At 43.1% G+C, this 19154-nt stretch overlaps 1 protein-coding gene and 1 non-coding gene across 8 annotated transcripts in view; both read left to right on the forward strand.

The window, feature by feature from the left end:
• RBFOX1 (RNA binding fox-1 homolog 1) overlaps window positions 1–19154 on the forward strand; it is a 2439741-nt gene that overhangs the window by 928047 nt on the left and 1492540 nt on the right. The window lies entirely within an intron of this gene.
• Window positions 12766–12838, forward strand: TRNAG-CCC (transfer RNA glycine (anticodon CCC)). Its single transcript has one exon. It is a non-coding gene; the product is annotated as a tRNA-Gly (tRNA).

A 19154-nucleotide genomic window follows, 5' to 3' on the forward strand; every position in this document is an offset into this window, starting at 1 on the left:
AAGCTTTCACTGAAGCACAGGTTGCTTGTCCTTAGCTCCAGAGATTCTTGTTTAGTAGGTCTGAGGTGAGATGTAAGACTTTGTGTTCCAATCAAAATTTCACACAATGCTGATGCTTCTGGTCTACAGCCCACACTTGGAGAAGGAAAGTGCTAGACTTACATGAGAAAAATAAGGCCCTCTTTTTCAAAGTCACTGCAACTGATGTCCTTACACCCTAGGAAATATTAAATGACTCGCCCGCTGGGTCCAGTTATTATCGAAAAGAGATGTGAAGGTCAGCATGATGGCCTGTACATGAAGATGCCAGCATTGGTCAGTGGACAACAGTGATCAGGAGTCTCCTACCTCAGGGACTTCTCTGGTGGTCTGATGGTTAAGACTCTGGGCTTCTACTGGGGGGTGGGGGTGGATTTGATTCCCTAGTCAGGGAACTAGGATCCCATGTATGGCGAGGCCAAAAGCAAAGCAGTCTCCCACTCCCGAAAGGCTGGCCTGTCCCCAGTCTCCTCCACATGCCTCTTCCCTCCTGGGAAGTGATGAGCTATGGGAGGCAGAAAGTGGAAGAGTTTGGAAGGGATCTTAAAAATGGAAGGGATAGGACGCAACCCCATCGCCTGCTGTTGAGCTAGGGGAATGTGGTGGGAAAAAAAAAAAAACAAAAAAACACAGTACGCTTGTTCCAAAAGCTTGGTACCAACAGCTACAGTTTGAGGTCCATAGGAACTCAACCCACATCTCCTCTATTTCACCTCCTGGCTTGTCTTTGCAACAGACAGAGCTTGGCTGTGAAGCCCTTTCTCCAAGGATTAATTGAATCAAGATCAACCCTATCTGGAATGTACATTTAATACTTGGGGTGATGTCAGTAATATATGTAAGAGATTTTTATATTAGATAACTGCTCATTAAAAGTCAGTCTTTCCCTCCAGGGTGTTAAAATAGAAAGTATTCACCTTTTGCAAATGAGGATAGTGAAATTTACTTTAACTGATGCTACAATGAAAACTGGAAGAAAGGGAATTGCTCACAATACAATATAACTCCACCAAATTTGCATAATTTAGGCATAAAATGTAATACCCTGCTCACACTCTTTTGTCTTGAATGAAATTGGTTTTCAAGTAATGTGTGGGGAATCATAACCAGCTTTAGCAAAATGGATAATGTCAGAAAGCGAAAGTTCCTATTAGCCTAGGAGGCATCGCCGGGTATGAATCCAGGGTACCGCATTTCTGATCAAGTTTGTCTTGTGATTTTATGTGCAGGACTTTGAGGAATTAACTGAAACACATGGGCCATGCTCTTTGGATATTTTATGGAGTAATTAACCGTTTGAGATCTTAATACAATCTTTTTCTCAAATTCTTAGAATCATTGGGTGATCGTTATACTGAGGATGTTAAAAATGACTTAAATTCCTGTAAATTCTTCTTTCCAAAGAGTGCAAAGTCTTCATGTAATTTAGTATTTCAGAGAAATTCTCAGTAAAAGGAAGCTTCTGAGGTATTTTCTACTATACATACTGAAACTGAGGTTCAGAAAGGAATGCATCTCCCAAGGTCATCTGTGTGTGCCTGCTAAGTTGCTTCAGTGGTGTCCGACTCTTTGTGACCCCGTGGACTAGCCTGCCAGGCTCCTCTGTCCATGGGATTCTCCAGACAAGAATACTGGAGTGAGCTGCCTTGCTCTCCTCCAGGGGATCTTCCCGACCCAGGGATTGAACCCATGTCTCTGGCATTGGCAGGCGGGTTCTTTACCACTGACCCACGTGGGAAACTCTCCTTTCATCAGCCCCCACTTTCAACTGTCTAAAGAATGACTGACTGAGAGTGCTAGCCTCCAAGAGCATTGTCTTCATTAACCTCTTAAGTGCTTTGTGTAAGGTGAAATGTTATCATTTTCTATTCACTTGTCAGCTGTGAGTCTTCACCTTCACCTTTCTTATCTTTAATGTGGGAATGAGATAATCCTTCCAAGATTTCAACAACTGAAAGAGTAATATGATATTATTATTGTCTCCTGTGCCTGTCTGTTGTGGACACTCTTAGTGTTGAACCCCAGCCCTCCTCAAACCTGTGTCAATTCAGATACCCTGAAGGCTCTCTTAAAACATAGCCCCAGAGCTTTTAATATTTATTTGTCTTTGTTCATTTATTTGGCGGTGCTGTGTCTTAGTTATGGCTCGTGGGATCTTAGCTCTTCACTGTGGCATCTTTAGTTGCTTCGTGTGGGTTCTAGTCCCCTGACCAGGGAGGGAACCTGGGCCCCTGCATTGGGAGCTCAGAGTCTTAGCCACTGGACTGCCAGGAGAGTCCCAGCGCCAGAAGTTTTGGAATTTGAATTTTCCAAATATTCTCAGGTGATGCTGACGGTGCTGGTCTGGGGACCACGTTTTGAGAACCGTTGTTCTCGCCATGCGCATTCTCCAATTTTCTGCTTTGGTTGCGTATGACAATGTTTCTGTTTAAGACAAAACAACAGTGACAAACTTGGGTTTCCCAGGGTGTTTTGCAGTTGGAGGTGGCCATGGAGCCAGTGGTTCACAAGTGAAGTCTGCAGGTTGGGGTTGTTGTTTAGTTGCTCAGACGTGTCCAACTCTTTGCAACCCCATGGATGTGGCCCGCCAGGCTCCTCTGCCCATGGGATTCTCCAGGCAAGAATACTGAAGTGGGTTGCCATTTCCCTCTCCGGGAAAGTCTGCGGGAACCTTTACCAAGCTGGTGCGAGCCTCCTTGCCACCTCCTTTTCTCCTTCATGCTTTTTCTTGCCTGGAAGGAGTATTTATTCAGAAAATGGAGCAGCCATCTCATGGCCATGAAGCAGGAGACCACTTTGGGTAGGGGCATGGGACTATTAAAGACTCAATTCTTTTAAGAGTAGCTGCAGGAGCCACCTCCAAAGGTCTGTGTGTCTTCTGACACAGAATAGCTGTGTGGTTATCAGTTGTAACAGTCCTTCACCAATGTGTTTGTCATGCATGCACACAAACCTTTTGGACTGTCTGCTTAGTACAAGCAGAGGTAAAGTGATTGGCATTTATTTTAAATGATGTATACATCTTTGCCCCACAGCTCTTCCAGGGCATGGGGAGATGTGACATGCACAATAGATGCCTCTTTGGCCCATCCTTGTGACAGGCCGGGTTATGCTGAAGCGTCAGCCTCTGAGAGGTAGTTGAGATAAATGACATCTCCTTACCTTTTACCCCAGAGACCACAGTGTCATTCTCTAGTCTAAGATGCCATTTGTAAAGCTCACAGAGTTGCCTTAGCTGCTAAACAGAGAACAAAAATCAGAAGCTAAGCTCTTTCTCCAAGGAAAAGACATGGGCTTGTATAGTCTCCATGCTCTCCTGTTATTCTAAAATCCTTTCTTGGCTCAGACAATGCAGGAGACCCAGGTTCAACCCCTGGGTTGGGAAGATCCCCTGGAGAAGGCAATTCCATTATTCTTGCCTGGAGAATTCCACAGACAGAGGAGCCTGGAGGGCTGCAGTCCTTGGAGTCGCAAAGAGTCACATGTGACTGAGTGACTAACACTTGGATGGTCTCCATATTTTCTGGTAATTCCAGAACACTTAGGATGCACGAGATGTAGAGACCCCAGCTCTCCTGGTGCTGGCCTTTAGGGACTTCCCTTCATGTATTGTCTCACTGTCTCCACCCTACCTTTCGCTCTGTGTGTCTGGAGATAAGACCAAGGGGACAGCTCCTTGTGGTGCTTGTAAGGGTTAAGTCACATGGACAAGAATGGATTTTGCTTTATGAGCAGCTCATAAAAAGAGATAAGTTGTTATTTGCTTTTTATGCATGTCTGAAAATGGAGTGTGAGCTAATCGTACTCTTCTGTAGAAGAGCCAGAAGAAATTTAGTATGTATATGAATTTAATGCAAAATACCAACCCAAATGTAAATATTGGTTTCCTTCCAGATTTTCAAGACTTCATGGGAAAAAAAAAAAAAAAAAAACACCAGAAAGATTTTCTTTACTTGTAATTATTATGCTGAGGGAAAACATCCTTCCAGTGTTGAAAAAATGGATAGCTTTAATTATAGAATATATCCATTTTAAAGTTGGTGGTCTTTAAATTAAAAGTGGAAAATTTTCATTGGATTGAATATTGCCTGTAGCCTATTGCATGTTTTGGAGTATTATTTGATCCTATGAATATGATCTAAATCCGTTATTGTAAAGAAAAACAAAAGACATGATTCTGCTTTTGTAGTTTAACACAACAAAAATTTCCCCTCTATTCAGTGTGCACTTGACTATGAATCTCCTTTTAAGTCAAGATTACATGTATATGATGGAAATAATACTAGGAAATTATAGATAATAATAAATATATTTTACCCTATCCACTCCACAAAAGACTTTATAATGGTGTTCAAATAACTTTTCCCTTTGCAAAAACAAAATGCTAGGAGCACTGAGGAGATAAACTCAATAAATTAGTGATTGAAATGAATCTTTTTAACCTTTAAAAATTAACAATAGTCACTGATACCTATTGAATACTCACTAGGTACCTGGTACTTTATGTATATTAACTTGTTTAATAATTGTAACAGTGTCAGAAAAATACTCTTATTATTTTCATGCTTTGAGGCTGAAACAAATGGACCTAATTGCACTGTCATTTGGTGGAAAGCTCAGAACTGAAGCTCAGGCTACCCCAGTCTAGAACTTTTCTTCTTAACCCGAAGGTGAAAATGTTAGTCACTCAGCCATGTCCAGCGCTTTGCGACGCCATGGACTGTAGCCCGCCAGGCTCCCCTGTCCATGGGATTCTCCAGATAAGAACACTGGAGTGGGTAAGCCATTTCCCTTCTCCAGGGAACCTTCCCAACCCAGGGATTGAACCTGGGTCTCCTGCATTTGCGGGCAGATTCTTTACTGTCTGAGCCACCGGGGAAGCCCTTTACCACTTTCTACTAGCTAACAGAAGTAGGTGGAAGCTTAGGGATGTCTAATGACAGAGCTGAGCTTAGGTGTTTACTTTCTTTACTTCAACAATCGAAAGGGACTTTTATTTGCTTGATGGAGCAAATATCTTAGGTGCTACCAGAAGGGAAGGACTGCACACCCGAGCCCCCTCCTCTGGCAGGTGTTACCCAAGGATATCCCTCCATGTGGACATGAATAGGTCAAAGAGACGGAGCAAAAACGTGAGGGTGAGCTCCTTCTAGAAAGCGCGGTGTTTATCATTCATTCGCTGATGTGGTCCTGTGCTGACCTCCATCCGATGTTGGTGGAGAGTAAGCAGAGGTGGTCCTCTGACATCCTGGAGCATGCAGTCCAGAGAGGAGGAATAGTGAACTGGTAAAACTAGGGAATAGTTATACGAGCTACCACTCATAGTCCATGGTGACCATAACATAGAGTATTAAGATAGAAACCAATGAATGGAGCATCTGTTTAGATAAGTGGGTGTGGAAGGATATTTTGGAATAGTAGTAATTAAAATGGAAATGTGAGTCTTGGGAAGGATGCAGCCATGCAGAAAAGGTAGAGCAGGTTTACAGATGGAGATGTGCTGTGGTGGGGTGGGTTGGGGTGTGTGTGTGTGTGTGTTTGTGTTGTGGAAATGTGAAGTTGTAAGTGGTGGTTTCCATGCTCAAACTCATTGATGAGACTCCTCTATGGCTCTTCTCATTTCCTTAAATGGAATTCTTAGCAGAGCCCATAAACACGGAAGGAATTCTGCCCAGGTGCTCTACAAAGACGAGGGGGGTACCTGTTACAGGTATAGTTTAAGAGGACTAGATGGAGATTAAGACTTGACTTCTCCTCTTGGCTTTGAGGGTTTCCCTCATGGCTCAGCAGGTAAAGAATCCACCTGCAGTGCAGGAGACCTAGGTTCGATCCCTGGGTTGGGAAGATCCCTAGAGAGGGGAAAGGCCACCCACTCCAGTATTCTGGCCTGGAGAACTCCATGGACTGTATAGTCCATGGGTTCACAAAGAGTCAGATTTGGTTTTCCCTAGTAGCTCAGATGGTAAAGAATCTGCCTGCAGTGCAGGATTTGATCCCTGGGTCAGGAAGATCCCCTAGAGAAGGGAATGGCTACCCACTCCATTGTTCTTGCCTGGAGAATTCCATAGACAGAGGCTGGCGACAGTCCACGGGGTCTGTTGTTTTCAACTCAACTGAGTGACTCACACTTTCACTTTTTTCACTTGGCTTTGACTCTTGTTCACTGTGTGTCCTTGGAGGGCATTCCACCCACCAGAATTTCTTTGCTTTGTCTTTAAACCTGGGTCACAGTGAAGTCAATTCCAATTGGTAGGTAAGTACTTTGTTTGAGGCCACCTCTGATCTCTGTAGGCTGGAATTCTGTAGTCAATTGGGGATGGCTGCCCTGGGCTTAGAATGAGACACTAGTGTGGTGTGTGGTGTGTATCTGGCAGTCTCTGATAGCCCTCCCGTTTTCCATCATGATGTTTGCTATGGATTTGACTGCTAATTGGAAAAATTGTGTAGCTTTCCAGTTTTCTGTTCTGATTTTTAAACACGTAGCCATGATTGAAAACAATCAAGAAGGGGACTAAATACATCGAAACAATACCCTGCTCACTTGCTTCAGAGGGATCAAACAAAGCAAGTCACGCACAGAGGGAAGTGGATTTATACGTCTCTCATTTGTAATATTATTAGTGTGATTAATGTGCAAAGACCAATATTTCCTGAAATTTGTAATTTGCCCTATTCCTTCGTGAGCTTTGTGTTTCCCAGAATAATCATGCTGATCCATTGCCTTAAAAATGTATTGAATGCCTAAGAGCTCATTTAGCCAGGGAGCAGTGTAATTGGACACAGTGGGGAAACAGCAGAGAAGCGGTTTGCTTCCCAAGGAGACGAGAATGTGGTGAGAGTGCTGGCCGGATGGAATGTCATGCCAGGAGGGACCTTGTCTCCGTTTGGTGTCACTGAACAAAATGTGCAAAGACTATTTATGGACTTAGGGCTGGAGGACAGCAGCTCATTCTCAGATGAGTGGAGGTCTCCCCTGGATTATAAAGTGTTTGTTCTTTTGAATGATGGGACCAAAGTGGGAGTCGAGCTTTTTAGCTTTTTTTCCTCTCCCCCCACCCCTCAACACAATAGCTTTCTGGTAATCCTGATAATTTTACCACTGGATTTCATCTTCATGAAATTTTGGTGTATGTGTGTGTGATCGTTTCTACCCACTTTGCCACTTAAGTAGCCGTTTTAAAAACATCTCTATTGAGGGCTTCCCTGGTGGCTCAGTGGTAAAGAATCCACCTGCCAATGCAGGAGACACGGGTTTGACCCCTGAGCGGGGTAGATCCCACGTGCCGCAGAGCAACAAAGCCCGCGCACCACAACTACTGAGCCTGTGCACTAAAGCCCGGGAGCCACAGCTGCTGAAGCCTACAAGCCCTAGAGCCTGTGCTCCACAACAAGAGGAGCCCGTGCTCCACAAGAGAAGCCCCTGACATGAGAAGCCTGAGCACTGCAACTGGAGAGTAGACCCTGCTTGTTGCAGCTAGAGAGAAGCCCATGCAGTCACAAAGACCCAGCACAGCCAAAAATAAGTGTGTATGTATGTATGTATATATATATATATATATATATATATATATATATATATATATATATATATTACCTTTGAGACTGGCTGTCTTGTTATGCAGGCATCCAGAAAAGCATTCCTATAACCTCAGCTTTAGAAGCTGGAACAAAAGGAGGGAGCTCAGAGTCCTCAGGTCGAAACCCATTTGAGGTTCACCCTCTGTGATGTATCCACGTGCCTTTGTGCTTCTGCGTTTCCCTCCATCCTGTGCTCTCTCCTTTTCCAAAATAATTTCTTAATGCGGTGACTTTGGGGTCTTGTTCAGAGTCGCTTCTTCCTGGATTGGTATGAAGCAGCTGAGACCGGTCAACCTGTTAGATGCTAGTAACCATGGGGTAGGACTTCTGCATATTCATCACCGACAGGGAATGGGCTTTGAAAAATCTCAGTTCGATCTGGGCATTCATGATGCACAAACCCAGGGGCACCATGTCTGTTGAATTCTACAGAGCTTGCTTGGCATGTGCAGGGACATGATCTAGACCTGCCAGGGAAAATCACATAGTTTGTTGAGGCAGGGGAGAGGGTGAGACAGAGGGAGGCTGGAAAGTAGGGATGGGCCAAATGAAGAAGTACAGTATGGGTCGTGTTGAATCTGGGTTTTATCCTACATTCACATGACGTCAGCGGCATTTCAGAGAAGTCCCTTTAGCCACAGCTTCAAAGGCGAGTTGGGGAAAGCTCAAACTGGAGGGAAGACAAAGTAAAAGAGTTGATTGAAAGAACATCTTCTTTCCATCAACTTCTATTTGGCACCAAACCGCTATCCCCCCTGGAATGTGTGGTGGCAGTGAAGTCCTACCCCTGCTCCCCACTTGTTCCAAGTTTCCCATGTGGCTACCACGTAATCTGGTTATGTCACCCGGTGCTATAGCCTTCAGGATTTCGGAGTTCACTTTGCTCTTCAGAAGGAGACAGAGAGTCTTAAGGTGGCCAGCAGGGCCTTGTGGAGCCTGCCAGGCTCCTCTGTCCATGGGATTCTCCAGGCAAGAATACTGGAGTGGGTTGCCATTTCCTCCTCCAGGGGATCTTCCCAACCCAGGAATCAAACCCATGTATCCTACATTGGCAGGCGGGTTCTTTACCACTGAGCCACCAGGGAAGCCCATCTGAAGAGTAAGTATGTTCTACCTGAGTGACTGAGTTGATGGTGGCCTCATAAACTTATGGAAAAGACACTGATGGAAAAGACGGTTGGAAAGGAGTAGAGACAGGGAGCTCCTTTCTGGTGAAGGAATATCTTGCATCTTGGTTTGGGTTGCAGCTACATGAATCCATATATGGGGCATGAATCTACACATAGGATAAATTTTCATAGAACTTCACACACACACATGTGCGCTCCTGAGTAATGTCTGCTGCTGCTGCTAAGTCGCTTCAGTCGTGTCCGACTCTGTGCGACCCCATAGACGGCAGCCCACCAGGCTCTACCATCCCCGGGATTCTCCAGGCAAGAACACTGGAGTGGGTTGCCATTTCCTTCTCCAATGCATGAAAGTGAAAATTGAAAGGGAAGTCGCTCAGTCGTGTCCGACTCTTAGTGACCCCATGGACTGCAGCCTACCAGGCTCCTCCGTCCATTGGATTTTCCAGGCAAGAGTACTGGACTGGGTTGCCATCAAATCCCTGTGTCTGTCACTGCATACCATTTTATCGCTAAGCAAACTTGGCTCTAACTGTTACACATGCAAAAGGAATGACTTATCCAGGGCATTCCTCAGCCAAGTGAAATGTCCAAAGAGTGCTTGGGATTTTGCTTTTGTTCTGCCTGAACCATAATAATGACAGTCATTAAAATCTTAATGGCAAGGGTGTTTTTAGTATAAACACATCTTCCTATAGATTTTGTTAAGTATTCACTCTTTATTATCTTGCTAAAACAGAAGGGTGTTGTATTGAGAAGGGGGATTCAGGAAATTACAGTGTTAGAGGACCAAAGTACGCCTTGCTTTCCCTGTGGAAGAAGTTTGTGAAAAAGAGAATGGACAGCGCTGTTTTATTTTCTTTTTAAATTAATTTATTTGGTTGCATCAGGCCTTAGTTACAGTGCACAGGATCTTCACTGTGTGTGTGTGTGCGTGTGAGTGTGTGTGTGTACATGCCACACCTTCCAAAGCAATCGTTTTGATGGGCACTTCGGGGTTTCCATGTCCTAGCTATGGTAAATACTGCTGCTGTACACGCTGAAGTGTGTATGTCTTTCTGAATTAGAATGTTCATTTTTTTTTTTTCCCTCAGATATACACCCAGGAGTGCGATTGCTGGATCATATGGTAGCTGTAGGTTTAGTTTCTTAAGGACCCTCCATACTGGTTTCCACAGTTATCCTGTATTTCGCTTTGATATTCAGTTTCCCCTGGCAAACTTAAGATTCTCCGTAAACTCTGCTTCAGGGTAATTTCTCTGGACCCCACAGCGCCGAGCACAGTGCCTTAGGGAGAGCACACACTCAGTAAATACCTGTCACATAAGTGTCACATTCATTATAATGAATGCCTGTGCCATGGCAGAAAGATTTATGCAGTCCACCTGTTAAGAATAAATTACTCTTCTCCTCCTGACTCAAAAATTTTTTTCTTTCTGCAAATAGGAATAATAAACATTTTTTCTACTTGTAACAAAAATATGCCCATGAGTGGTCTCTGTGGGTGTTGGTTTTCTCAGGGTCTACTAAGATGGTTCTGCAGCTTCTCTCAAAGTAACCATTGGCTGCCACCCCTGGACGGGCTCCAGCCTTGAAGTGGGGACGGGAGAACCATGTGACTGGTGAGTGGCTTCACACAGGACACTGGAGTGAGGCTCCCCCTTCTTACGCCTCCTGGAGCCTTAGAACCCTCGCTCAAGCTTCAAGACCCAAACTCACTCTTTGACAACCTGGCAAGCTTTTAGATCTCATACTTTGTCTAGGAGCACAGAGAACTTCAACCCAGACCTTCCCCCGAGGTAAACCTCGCTAGACTGCTGGTGTGCTTTAATCCTGTCCAGCTCTTTGCGACCTTACGGACTTTAGCCCCCCAGGCTCCTCTGTCCATGGGATTCTCCAGGCAAGAATGCTTAAGTGGGTTGCCATGCCCTCCTCCAGGGGATCTTCCTCACCCAGGGATCGGACAGTGTCTCTTACATCTCTTTTTTCCTGCACTGGCAGACAGATGCTGGACCGCTAGCACCACTTGGGAAGCCCAGACCACCTGAAGTTCCCCTCAGTTACTGTGACTTCACTTGTTGTGATTTTTCAGCTAAAAATCCCACTGCTGTAGGAAGGGGCTCCACCTGCCAGGGCACCAGGGTCCTGTATACTTACAACTCAGTCTCATTTGGGCTTTCATTCCAAGTGGTCAAACTCCTACTCGTTCTTGAAGCACCCAGCTTTTGTGGGCAAAAATATGCAGACAAATGCGGCTTGTTCTTTCTCGTTTTACTTTCATGCCCCGTGTTCCCAGGGTCCTCTGCCTGTCCCTGGTGCTCATGACGTCACACATCCTGATGCTTATCCTAGATTACGCAGCACAGAAGACCCTCCTTCTGACCCCCTCACCTGCCTGACCCACCCTCCCCTTTCCACAGTGAAGCTTCTTGATGTAAATGTGTGACAGCAACTGACATCACTACTTGTCCTCCTGGGAAGCAAAAGCAAATCTCAACAGCCTGAATACAAACAACGAATGAAGAGAAGTCCCCATACCCACCTCCACTGGGACAGATTAAAAAAAAAAAAAACACACAAGAAGGAAATCTCCATTCAAACTATGGACTATCAGAATGTCCAGTGAAGCCACGTCTGCGAAGCTGTGTCTTTTGTTTTTTTACAGTGGGTTTAGCACCAAAATCACTGCAGATGATGACCACAGCCATGAAATTAAAAGACGCTTACTCCTGGGAAGAAAAGCTACGTCCAACATAGACTGTGTATTAAAAAGCAGGGACATTACTTTACCAACCAAGGTCTGTCAAGTCAAAGCTATGGTTTTTCCAGTGGTCATGTATGGATGTGAGAGTTGGACTATAAAGAGAGCTGAGCACCGAAGAATTGATGCTTTTGAACTGTGGTGTTGGAGAAGAATCTTGAGAGTCCCTTGGACTGCAAGGAGATCCAACCAGTCCATCCTAAAGGAAATCAGTCCTGAATATTCACTGGAAGGACTGATGCTGAAGCTGAAGCTTCAATCCTTTGGCCACCTGATGCGAAGAACTGACTCATTAGAAAGACCCTGATGCTGGGAAAGAGAAAGATTGAAGTCAGGAGGAGAAGGGGACAAAAGAGGATGAGATGATTGAATGGCATCACCGACTCAATGGACATGAGTTTGAGTAAGCTCCAGGAGTTGGTGATGGACAGAGAAGCTTGGCGTGCTGCAGTCTGTGGGATTGCAGAGAGTTGGACATGACAGAGCAATTGAACTGAACTTGTATAAGGACTATTAGAATGTTGCTGGCAGAACTCTTACTGTCCACACGGGTAGTAGATTTTTAAAATGTGGAAGATCAAGCACACTGTTGTGAACATTGAACATCACTTTATAAGTGTGTCTGTGGTAGTTAATAAATTGTCAAAAATAATAAGACTTCTGCCAAGAATAGAAGCTATAAATAGAAAAAAAAATCAGAGGAGACTGCTGTGAATTTTTTTTGAAAGATAATTTTTCTTGTAAATAATTTCTATGAGGAATACACAACCCTTCAGAGGTCAAATCTACATTCCCAGCTCCTGAAGTGAACAGTCTCTGAATTAGAATGCTCCCAAAGATGTGGAGTTAAATAGAGACACAGCTACAGGGTGGCCATTACTTAAGTAACTTAATGAACACTGATACGGAGGAAATAAATCAAATGCAAACAATCAACACCAATCAAGGAAGCTGAGCATTTCGGGCACTTAAAATGTATTAAATGAGTGTTTCAATCACAGTGGGTACTTTTGCACAAACCCTCTTAATCAGCTAGCATCGTTTCCACCAAAGTGGCCCTTGCATGTAAATATGGTGGTCTGAAAAAAGCTGGTCCATTCCCACGCAAACACCATTAGGAATGGAAATTCTGCTGGGCGTTTTCACTGATAGGATAAACAACAGCAGATGCATTGGGAAAGGTCAGTGAAAATCACGTTTAGGAAAAAGGCATGGAATGATATTTTGCACATGGTTGCAAAGATAAGAATTTCAAGGATTTCCCTGGTGGTCCAGTGGCTACGACTCTGCACTCCCAATGCAGGGGGTCCAGGTTCAATCCCTGGTCAGGGAACTGGATCCCGCATGCCACAGCTAAGAGTTTGCGGGCTGCAGCTAAAGATCCCACATGCCACAATTAAGACCTAGCACAGCCAAATAAATAAATGTCGATACTTAAAAGAATGAAACAAACACAGTAGAGTGATATGAAGAGCATGTTTCTAAAAACTGAACCCATAAAACAGATGAACATTTAAAAAAAATAAGAATTTCAAACATAGAATAAAATTTAAGGTCTCTTTCCAGGTGGCCAGGTCACCTTCAGCAACCATTTTTGGCTTCTTATGTATTTTTTCATGAAAGTTCTAGTCATATAAAAGTTCTTATATGTGCATCTTTATTTGTATATTTATTATGTTATACATGTGCATAATTATCAGTACATAGTACTTAGTACATAAAGTACAGTAATGCTTTTAAGAATATAAACCATACATATATAGCTTATATTTCTATATGATTTAATGAAATATATGTGTGTGTATACATATGTAGGCGTGTATGTTTATGTTTATCATTGACTCAATGGACATGAATTTGTGCAAACTCTGGGAGACAGTAGAGGGCAGGGAAACCCGGTGTGCTGCAGTCCATGGGGTCACAAAGAGTTGGACACGACTCAGTGACTGAACAATGATGTATATGTGTGTATACATGTATGTGTGTATACATATATGATATATATATGTGTATATACAACACACACACATATATATGGTTTGTTTAAATAAGTGTATACTCAACTCATTGTTTTATACCTTACTCTTGGTATTTAATGATGCATCATGAAGATCTTCCTGTATTTGCTTGTATCAGTTCAGTCGCTCAGTCATGTCTGACTCTGTGACCCCATGGACTGCAGCATGCCAGGCTTCCCTGTCCATCACCAACTCTCAGAGCCTGCTCAGACTCATGTCCATCAAGTCAGTGATGACATCTAACCATCTTATCCTCTGTCATCACCTTCTCCTCCTGCCTTCAATCTTGCCCAGCATCAGAGTCTTTTCCAATGAGTCAGTTCTTTGCATCAGGTGGCCAAAGTGTTGGAGTTTCAGCTTCAGCATCAGCCCTCCAGTTGGCCTATATAGGTCTATTGCATTCTGCTTAAGGTTTATGTATTATTTTATTGTGTGAGTTCATCATTATTTATATAACCATTCCCTTGTAAGGTAGCTAGATTATGTCCAGTCTAGCCAGATTATGTCCAGGAACTAGAGCTCCTAAACACACACAAATACATATACACACATTTAAATATAGAGTTGGAATTACTTGGGATTTTAAAAGCCAAATACTTTGATTCCAAGTATATACTCCATTTCCAGATATACCCCCACACACACATACATATTCATATGTTCCACTTTACATGTAATATTCTGCCTAATTCTCATTTACATATTAGTGTTGCATCTGTTTTATAGACTGTGGATCAGAGAATCAGAGGGGGTTAAATAATTTGCCAGAGTTCACCCAGATAATAAACACATGGCCCTTCTTTTAAACCCAGGTCTCCTTTTAGTTTCAACTTTATTCATCTTTAATCACTGTACTGCAGTTTGAATGTTTGATCAATGTGAAAAGAGTCATAATTGTATACGTTTCAAAGAACATGTATAACCCACCTCAAATTCAAAATGGCACATAATCCAGACCTGACCCATCAGGGCATCCCACACATTGGCCTCAAAAATGACTCAGGGATGAGTACCTGGTCTAGACAGACCACTGAAACATGATTCAGAATTTTCTGGACAAATCACCTTGATTTGTCTGATTTAGAAATTGTGAGGATGGGAGATGGCACCGTGATGAGAGATGCTGCCCGTTCCCCAAACTGGACATAATCTAACTGCCTTACAAGGGAATGGTTATATAAATGATGATGAGGATGGTACAGGGATGTCGAGAAAATCTGGAAGAAATCATACAGACACGTGTGTTTCAGTTATTACATAGGACAGTAACGCCTTCTTCCCAACCCTCTTGATGCACTTTGGGTTGGGTTTTCTTCCGCTTTGTCCCTTAGAGCCCTGACTTATGTAGACTTCTCTCTTTCAGTTTCCAGTGTGTCCATATATGTACTCATCCTTACTAATATCTTTGGCAATTGACTTTTCAATATAAAATGAATAATATCTGTCTTGCCATCATCCTTTCTAACCTGCTCTCTGCTCTCCTTTCAGTTATTTCACTAAGACTCCCATTTGGTTATGTCACACTCTTTATCAAACATTTTGGTGGCCTGTCAGCTTCTGCAGAGTGAGCTCTCTTTGTTTTAGCTTGGTAGTCAAGGCCTGTGGATATCTGGTCAACCCCGTCTTCACGTTTCGGCGCCCCTACTCTCCTCAAGTGTGCCTGTTCCAGAGAGATCAGACAATTCACTGTCCTTCCCAAAGACAACAGGTATCTTCATGACTTTATGCCTGTGCTATGCTGTTTCCTCCTTCATGAGTTACTTTTTTCCTCAGCCTGTCTTGGTGTATTCCAGTCTCCTTCTTTAAAGTGAATGCTCATTTTTCAGGAGATCTGGAGCCTTTAATACCTCTGACAGAATGATATGTATTATATTAGATCAAAGTTAGTCATTCATATGTCTTCTTCATGCCCTTGTTTGAGGGTTCCCTGGCAGCAACTGTGTCTTCATCTGTGAGTCCCTAGGGTGCATAACATTGCCGAATCAGAACAGAAGCTAATGCCTGTGAATGAACTGACAGATAAATGAATGATTGGATGAACGATGCATATTTTCCCCTCTCTCTTTTTTTAAACAGCTGGCTTTTGTTTATTTTTAACCTTTTTATTTTGTGTTGAGGTATAGCTGATTAATAAACCATGTTGTGATAGTTTCGGGTGAACAGCAAAGGGTCTCAGCCGTACGTATACATGTATCCATTCTTCCCAAACCCCCTTCCTATCCAGGCTGCCAGATAATGTTGAGCAGAGTTCACTGAACTCTATAGTAGGTCCTGGCTGGTTATCCATTTTAACTATAGCAATGGGTACCTGTCCATTCCGAACTCCATAACTATCCCTTCCCCCTGACCTTCCCACTGCCAACCATACATTGGTTCTGTAGGCGTACGCGTCTCTTTCTGCTTATTCTCTATTTGTAAGTCAGTCACATGGGTTTATGAACATAAGCAAAAATGATTGCTTTACTTTTTTTTCTTATTTGTACTATGTTGCAGGTTTTAAGTCTTCCGACTGCTGTGAGGATTCTTTAATCAGACACTAAATACCTCGCCAGATACATTTACTTTGAGGATATTGATGATGGCTTTTATGGTTATTTGAGATCTTTCTAAGGCTTTGTATATGCATCAATTATTTCATTTTTCATTTATCTATTTGTTGACTTTTATTAAACACTTCATAGAGTCCAGACCTTGGTCCAGGCCACAGCTGGCCAAAGACAACAAAAGTGTACTTTCTACCTCTAGGAATAACACAGTCTCTAGCCCAGCTCTTTTACAATTGGATCTCTTTGCTGCCCTCCACACACAAATAATAATCACTACTTTTTAATAACCATCTCTGTGTTAACAGTCATGTGGGTACTTTATGTATGCTCATGATGACTCTCTTAACAACTCCGAGAGTTGTCAAAAACCTTATGTCGTGGAGGAAGAAACAGAAGCTCAGAAGCTGAAGTGTCTTGACTGAGAACTCAGCAGTGGAGCTGGCATTTGAACCAAAATTTATTGATGTCAGTGCTGCTACCCCATAATGCCTTTCCATGTTCATGTTCTTCTTTCAAGCAGACCTCTTGACATGGAATTTCTTTTTTCCTTAGACAAATGTTTAAGTTCTCCCAAGCCCACTCAGAAGATTATTTTAGTGAAAATATTCTGCTTACCATGACTTCTCTCCTTCCTAAATTTTCTTTTACTGAAGTATTTTATCTTTCTTAGAAGTCCTTTTCCATATCCATATTTTTGGTATCTGTATAATTAGAAGTATTTTGATTGCAAGCAATAGAAACCTATTTCATGCTGCTTTTAACAAAAGGAAGTACAGATATCTAAGTGACCTCAGACTATATTAGATACTGGATTTGGGAAGATTTTGTGTTAGCCTACAAAGTTTAATTGAAAGCACATGGAGAAGAGGGCATGGAGGATGAGATGGTTGGATAGCATCTGACTGAAGGCAAAAGGAGAAGAGGGTGGCAAAGGATGAGATGGTTGGGTAGCAACACCAACTCAAGGGACATGAACTTGGGCAAACTCAGAGCGATGATGTGTGGCAGGGAGGCCTGGCATACTGCAGTCCATGGGATTGCAAAGGGTTGGACATGACTTAGCTACTGAACACCACCACCACCAAAGTCTACTAAGTGAATTCAGGAATGAAGGTATCAGAGACTGGACCCTAAGATTTGGGGCTGAAGCCAGTGGCCCAATACTGAGAAGATATTCCCTTTTTGTGCTCCCCTCTTATCTCCACTTGTCTCTGCCTCTTGGTGGATGGGCAGTGTCAGACGATAAACTTCCCCTAAACACCCAAAAAAGAATGAGGAGGCAAATCCAACAGTTTATCTTTTGAGCATCATGATATCTGCCTTCCCCCAAAGTGTGGGTCAGAAGAATCCCTGGAAATAACCTCCAATGACTTGGCTTTGAGCTTGTCCTTCACTGGACCTTTGATGCTTGGGAGGAGAGTGATATTGTACTTGCCAGCTCTGTGATGACATCATGGGTTGAAGTCATTGGCCAAAAGCAAGAGGGGTGATCCCGCCAGCAGAGAGGACATGAGAAAATACGCTGGGAAATGAAATATTAGATGCCGTAGTCCATGATAGAAGGAAGAGTCAGGATTTGTACTAATATAATTATATGTGGACAGCAGGTAGAGAGCATTTGTCCCAGTCTGTCTGGTACTGCCTTAGTTTATGTCTTCTCCTGGAATCCTGTCCAGGACAGCACTTGTCACTCTCAAAAAACATCCAGGTTAGATGATATATGATGTTGCCACTCTAACACTCCAATACAATGTGTGAAATTGTGGCTGTCTTGGGAAACTCAGTGAATGGTCTTTATTCCCTTGTCCCCAGGATCATTCCAGACATATAACAGTCCCCCAGTCTTCCATGGGTTGAGGAGTAACGTAAGAGTATTGAACCAAGCCATGGTCTGGAGTCAGATGGGCACTTCTCTCGTTTTGATTCTGATAGATAGTTGGCTACTTAGGTGATCTGGAGCCATCAGAACACCTGTCTGAGCCTCACCTTTAAAACAGTAGAATTATCAGATGCCGCATCTCCTTCACTAAAGTGTTAGCAAGGGGAAATTTGCTGATGCTTTGGATTGTACAGTTCTGTCCTAATTGTAGTAGTAGTATTAACAGCCACCATAAAATTTGAGTGTTCATCTATCTAGACATCTTGCCAAAGTCTTTGCATGAATTACCTCATCTTGTCAACAGAACAGCCCTATTAGTATCTGTATTACAGATGAGAACACTGGAGCACACAAAAGCAAAGATATGTGCCTAAAGTCATGGGGCAAAGACTCGACAAAGGTCACATTCAAACATGGACCAAGGCTGTTCAGTGCTGGGCAGTGTTGAATTACTTTCAGATAGGGAGTGTGTGTGAAAGAGAGAGAGAGTTTTCATTCCCAACTCTGCCTTATTCCCCTGACTTGGCTCAGAGGAAGTCAGCGGCCACATAATCCTGAGGAGTCACTGTCCCCCAAGATGCAGAGCCGACCCGCACTGCTTAATGGCTCTGGGATGACCCCTTACCGAGGGACGTCTGTCCCTTTGTTCCGTGACATTGATGTTACTGTCAGTTGACAGTGAGCTTTATCATCAATCTGTTCAAGTACAAAAGGCCACTGTTCGGAAACTGTCATTAAAAGCAGCCTCTCTCTTTTTAAAAGCAATCTCTCCTTCTATTCCTTCCTTAATAGGAACCAGTGTACCAGAAAAGGCTGACCTTAAGTTGAGCCTGTTTAGGTTTTTTTTTTTTTTTAAGACATAGAATAGGTTATGTTTTTAATGTATTTAGGATTGGAGGCACAGAATTAGAATGGAGCTGGAGGTAGAAGAAAATAGAAGCCAGGGTGGGAGAGAAGAGTGGTGGCCTTGGGTTTTCTTTGCTCTTGGATAATGGGCATTTCTTGTTAAATCAACTCAGTCTATTTCACAACCTGTCCCCTGGTGATGTATATACTCTTTGGACAGGGCTGTGGGCTGCCTAAAGATCTCTTTTAGCCATAGGACATGAGTATAAATAAGCTTTATGTAGTTACAGCTGCTAAGAGAGATTATGGATAGAGTGTCTTCTAAAAGGATAGGGCAGTGTGTTGATTGTTACGGGGACG

The sequence above is a fragment of the Bos indicus genome, chromosome 25 (genome assembly GCF_029378745.1).
Source record: "Bos indicus isolate NIAB-ARS_2022 breed Sahiwal x Tharparkar chromosome 25, NIAB-ARS_B.indTharparkar_mat_pri_1.0, whole genome shotgun sequence".
In the NCBI taxonomy this organism is placed as follows: Eukaryota; Metazoa; Chordata; class Mammalia; order Artiodactyla; family Bovidae; genus Bos; species Bos indicus.